Genomic DNA, 6488 nt, shown 5'->3' on the forward strand with positions numbered 1-6488 from the left:
CCCTAACCCTACCCCTAACCCTAACCCTATTCTAACCTTAGTGGAAAAAAAAAAATTCTTAATTTTTTTATTGTCCCTACCTATGGGGGTGACAAAGGGGGGGGGTCATTTACTATTTTTTTTATTTTGATCACTGAGATAGGTTATATCTCAGTGATCAAAATGCACTTTGGAACGAATCTGCCAGCCGGCAGATTCGGCGGGCGCACTGCGCATGCGCCCGCCATTTTGCAAGATGGCGGCGCCCAGGGAGAAGACGGCCGGACGGACACCGGGAGGCCGGGTAAGTATAAGGGGGGGAGATGAGGGCACGGGGGGGGCGTCGGAGCACGGGGGGGTGGCATCGGAGCATGGGGGGGTGGGATTGGGGCACGGGGGGCAGCCACACTGCAGCGGTTCTGCACCACAAACCGCAGAAAACCCGCAGATATTTTTTTCATCTGCGGGTTTTACTGCGGGTTTGACCTCACAATGGAGGTCTATGGGTGCAGAACCGCTGCAGTTCCGCAAAAAGAAGTGACATGGTACTTCTTTTTTACCGCGGCTATTCAGCGCGGCTTTTTTCGCGATTTTCCGCAATGTGGGCACAGCAGTTCCTGTTTTCCATAGGGTACATTGTAATGTACCCTGCATGGAAAACAGCTGCGGAACCGCAGCGGGAAAATCGCGGCGATTCCGCATGAAAAAAAGGATGGTGTGAACATGGCCTTAAAGGAAGATCTCACACCCTTTAGAAATAGTCATGTCACTGAGCTTACCCATAAACAAGACAGTGGAAGTTGTCTAGAGAATTGCATGTTGAAGTCAGGTGATGCTAAGTCACTGCAGTTCCAATAAGCCAGCTTAGACAGTATATCTCCGAAAGAAAACATAGAATATTGGAAAGTCTATGCATCCGATATTAATGAGACATACATTGTCGGCACTGGGGTTAACCAAGGAAACAGATATATATTTTCTCATAATTATAACCCCTACAAAAGGCCCCAAAACCATAGCGGCCATACAACCCCCAACAGCTAGGCCATGTTTAGTCTCTAAGTATAGATAAAATCCCGATGCAAAATATGACATCACTCACAAACTTCTGCGGTTGTCCTGAGAGGAGTTACTGCATAAGTTGTGATTTCCTAAAGTCATGAAGGGCTGACACCAGCCCACAACCCTGCCCATGTGAGGTCATCACAGGGGGGGGTAGGGGGTGAGACTCAGTCTAATAAAATATCAAGCTCAATTATGATCTGTGTTCGTGCAGAGAGATACAGTACATACATAGTGTATGGAGGGACCACGTTTATTGACGGCCAAATCAAAGCGCTCTCCTTTGGCTAAACTGAATCGTCTCTGCGATCGGTGTAATAAGTTCTTCTGTTAATCCCTTTTATTTTCTGTAACTGTTTATGCTGTATTATGCGTTCACCGGAGGTCACAGTGACTCCAAGGCACCTGTGCAGAAGATCCCTGAATACAGCGCCCATAGAAGGGAGGATGAGGTATGTATTTCTGATGGAGTGCAGGCACAGGATTCCGGGGCCATAAGTGACGCTGATGGGATGTGTAAATATTAAAGACAGGAGGCAGGGATTTCTTCCAGACACCGCACGCCTCAAAGCCTGGGAGAAATCATTAACATAAAGACAGAATATAACATTTCTCAGCAACAAGACCATTAATATGAGGCATACAGGTAGGACTCGTGTAACATTTCTATTACCTGTATGCCCATAATAATAGGTCACTCTGGGGGTGACAGATTCCCTTTAACTAAGCTTGACGTCGCGGCTTGTGATTGGTCGCATGAGCGGTCACATGGGCGTCACGCGACCAATCACAAGCCGCGACGTCATCTAAGGTCCTTCAGGCGCTGATTCTTAGGAAGGAAGGCTGCGGGTTAGAACCAGGGCGCGTCCGAGGGTGAGTATATACCTATTAGGAATATACTCACCCTCGGACGTGCCCTTGGATGCTTCCTTCCTAAGAATTAACACCTGAAGGACCTTAGATGACGTCGCGGTTTGTGATTGGTCGCGTGACGCCCATGTGACCGCTCACGCGACCAATCACAAGCCGCGACGTCATCGAAGGCCCTTCAGGCACTCATTCTTAGGAAGGAAGGCTGCCGGTGAGAACCAGGGCGCATCCGAGGGTGAGTACATCAATATTTTTTTATTTTTATTCTTTATTTTACACTTAAATATGAATTCATATACCGATTCCCGATATCTTAAACATATCGGAACTCGGTATCGGAATTCCGATTCCAGATCAGAAGATCGCCGACCTCATGGCCGACCCCACACAGGGGTCGGGTCGGGTTTCATGAAACCCGACTTTGCCAAAAGTCGGCGACTTCTGAATCTGGCCAACCCGTTTCGCTCAACCCTAGTCAACATCATGCAGAGGAAAAAGTAACAAACCTAAGAACTAATCTCTCTACTAACGCCCCCTGGTTATAGTCAAATTAGCATATAAACTTTAAAAGACTATTCTCTTTGCACCAGAGATAAGAACATTTTTTTAAATTTAGCTTTGCAGTCACCATTCCGTTATATAGCCAGTTTAACATGCGAAAACTGGTGAAAGGTCTTCTTTATTGCAAGTACAATTGACTGAAAATGTTAGTCATACACCTGAATGGGTTTTTGCAGTATGTGCATGCATTTTTGGAAGCCCACTTCACGGCCAAGCTGCAGAACTTTCCAAAACAACGCTTTTGTGTGTGAGAGTCCATAGGCTGCACATCCATCACACTTTACAAAAGTATTCCTATGTCTGACGAAAGAATTGGCTGTACAATTCTTTTACTTCCTACACTGTTATTTTAGGTAAATTAAAAAATGTACTTTCAGAAGGTTATGATTTAACCTCTCATTGAAAGACACCCACACATGATGCAAAATGGACTTGCTAATTTGTTTTGCTTTTACCAGTATATTGCATGAGTCACTGGGAACTGAAGATTTGCAAAACAATGCTCCATATATTTTCACATTCACGATTATGCTATTGTCGGGGCAAAAACTTTCTAAATTCAGCTGTGCTAGATAGTGGGGGGGGGGAGGGACACACATAGGGGAGACATTTAGATATATTTATATTGATATAATTTATTTATGCAGCCTTTACATATTATGCAGAAAAAGTAGTTATTTATTTTAATTCTAGGATGCAGACCCTAATGAAATTGGTAAGAAATGAGTCTTTGAAAAGTTTGATCTCCATCATTGTACTGCTCACTTTTGCACATAAGCACAATGCACTTACAGATCATGTAGGTGACTCCCTGTGTGATCTTTATTCGGTCAATACAGGTTACCATGAAAGGTGCCTACTAGGGTTGAGCGAAACGGGTCGGCCAGATTCAGAAGTCGCCGACTTTTGGCAAAGTCGGGTTTCATGAAACCCGACCCTGTGAGGGTCGGCCATGAGGTCGGCGATCTTCTGATCTGGAATCGGAATTCCGATACCAAGTTCCGATATGTTTAAGATATCGGGAATCGGTATCGGAATTCATATTTAAGTGTAAAATAAAGAATAAAAATAAAAAAATATTGATATACTCACCCTCGGACGCGCCCTTCCTTCCTAAGAATGAGCGCCTGAAGGGCCTTCGATGACGTCGTGGCTTGTGATTGGTCGCGTGAGCGGTCACATGGGCGTCACGCGACCAATCACAAGCCGCGACGTCATCTAAGGTCCTTCAGGCGCTAATTCTTAGGAAGTAAGCGTCCGAGGGCGCGTCTGAGGGTGAGTATATTCCTAATAGGTATATACTCACCCTCGGACGCGCCCTGGTTCTAACCCGCAGCCTTCCTTCCTAAGAATCAGCGCCTGAAGGACCTTAGATGACGTCGCGGCTTGTGATTGGTTGCGTGACGCCCATGTGACCGCTCACGCGACCAATCACAAGCCGCGACGTCATCGAAGGTCCTTCAGGCGCTCATTCTTAGGAAGGAAGGCTGCCGGTGAGAACCAGGGCGCGTCCGAGGATAAGTATATCAATATTTTTTATTTTGATTCTTTATTTTACACTTAAATATGGATCCCAGGGCCTGAAGGAGAGTTTCCTCTCCTCTCCCAGGTACTGCAGCTCACCTCCTATTGAAGTGTTGGATTGGTCTGATATTGATGGCCTATTTTCAGGATAGGTAATTAATATCACAATCAACACAGTTCTTTTAAAGGGATCTTGTCTCCATAATCATGCTGCCCAAATCATGGCACCATGAACTAGAGTCTAGCTATGGACTAGCAGCCATGTATTTTTTACTCTTAAATGCCACAGCCTGTCAGAGAAAACATAGTTTGAAAAGATAGCCAGGGACTGGGTATCCCTAGGTGACAGCCCACCCCCCCACACCCCCCTGCAGTGCTCAAGGTCATTTCATATGAGAGACCTGTCAATCACCTGGAGCTAGGTGGTGAGAAGCTGTCTGGGTGGGGAGAAGCTGCCTAGGGGCTGCACCCGATGTGTCCCAAGCAGCCCCCATCCGGTTTGTCAAACTTCTGGTACCCAATACAAAATATGAAACAAGGCCCCACCTATCAACTACCATTCATGATACTGGTGTTTTATGTGACAAAAAGAACTTTTCCACCCCTCGTAGGCACCAAGGCCCAGTGAAGAGTTCTACAAGGTTGATACATAAAATGAGAATAATGGGGATAGGGGAAAATATGTGTAAGTGGGTTGAGAGCTGGCTCAGGGATAGGAAACAACGGGTGGTTATTAATGGAGCACACTCGGACTGGGTAGCGGTTAGCAGTGGGGTACCACAGGGGTCAGTATTGGGCCCTCTTCTTTTTAACATATTTATCAATGACCTTGTAGGGGGCATTCAGAGTAGAATTTCAATATTTGCAGATGACACTAAACTCTGCAGGGTAATCAATACAGAGGAGGACAATTTTATATTACAGGATGATTTATGTAAACTAGAAGCTTGGGCTGATAAATGGCAATTGAGCTTTAATGGGGATAAATGTAAGGTCATGCACTTGGGTAGAAATAATAAGATGTATAATTATGTGCTTAATTCTAAAACTCTGGGGAAAAACCGTCAATGAAAAAGACCTGGGTGTATGGGTGGATGACAAACTCATATTCAGTGGCCAGTGTCAGGCAGCTGCTACAAAGGCAAATAAAATAATGGGATGAAAAGAGGCATAGATGCTCATGAGGAGAACATAATTTTACCTCTATACAAGTCACTAGTTCGACCACACTTAGAATACTGTGCACAATTCTGGTCTCCGGTGTATAAGAAAGACATAGCTGAACTAGAGCGGGTGCAGAGAAGAGCGACCAAGGTTATTAGAGGACTGGGGGGGGGGTCTGCAATACCAAGATAGGTTATTACACTTGGGGCTATTTAGTTTGGAAAAACGAAGACTAAGGGGTGATCTTATTTTAATGTATAAATATATGAGGGGACAGTACAAAAACCTTTCTGATGATCTTTTTAATCATATACCTGAAACAGGGACAAGGGGGCATCCTCTGCTTTTGGAGGAAAAAAGGTTTAAGCATAATAACAGACGCGGATTCTTTACTGTAAGAGCAGTGAGACTATGGAACTCTCTGCCGTATGATGTTGTAATGAGTGATTCATTACTTAAATTTAAGAGGGGACTGGATACCTTTCTGGAAAAGTATAATGTTGCAGGGTATATACACTAGATTCCTTGATAGGGCGTTGATCCAGGGAACTAGTCTGATTGCCGTATGTGGAGTCGGGAAGGAATTTTTTTCCCCAATGTGGAGTTTACTCTTTGCCACATGGTTTTTTTTGCCTTCCTCTGGATCAACATGTTAGGGCATGTTAGGTTAGGCTACGGGTTGAACTAGATGGACTTATAGTCTTCCTTCAACCTTAATAACTATGTAACTATATGTAACTTCTGCCAGCCACATAGCTATGCATCTGGGAATGGCTCTGATGTCCCTTTTACCCTTTTTAGCTCTTATTTGTGAAATGAGCCATTAGGATAGCAGATACTAAGAAACTACTGATAAGGCTACTACTATTTCATTGGTGATGATGATAACATTGGAGATTTTTTTTAATCTTTCAACATTTGTTACCTCATTAAAGATATTCAACACCAATTCACAGGATAGGTGATGAATGACTTGTAGCTGGGAACTTCTCCACTGCGTTCTGGAATGAGCATGAGAACTGTTATTGATGGCATATATTTGTGATCATACAATCATACTGATCGTTAAAGAGTTTGCCCAGGCTTGAGGTTAAAGTTTAAAGTTTATGTGACTTCAGACGACTTCTGAATCCTCACATTGCGCACTGTCAGGATTCTGCAGTGCCAGAGCTGGGAGAGGCTGTCACGTGACCACAAGTATGGGATCTCCATACCTCTGGCCACATTCCGACTAAACATGCACTTGATCACATGAATTCAAATTGCACACAAGTGGTCACATGATCACCCACTCCCGACACTGGAGAAGTCTCACAGGGCACGATGCA

Source organism: Ranitomeya imitator, chromosome 1, assembly GCF_032444005.1.
Source record: "Ranitomeya imitator isolate aRanImi1 chromosome 1, aRanImi1.pri, whole genome shotgun sequence".
NCBI classification, from domain to species: Eukaryota; Metazoa; Chordata; class Amphibia; order Anura; family Dendrobatidae; genus Ranitomeya; species Ranitomeya imitator.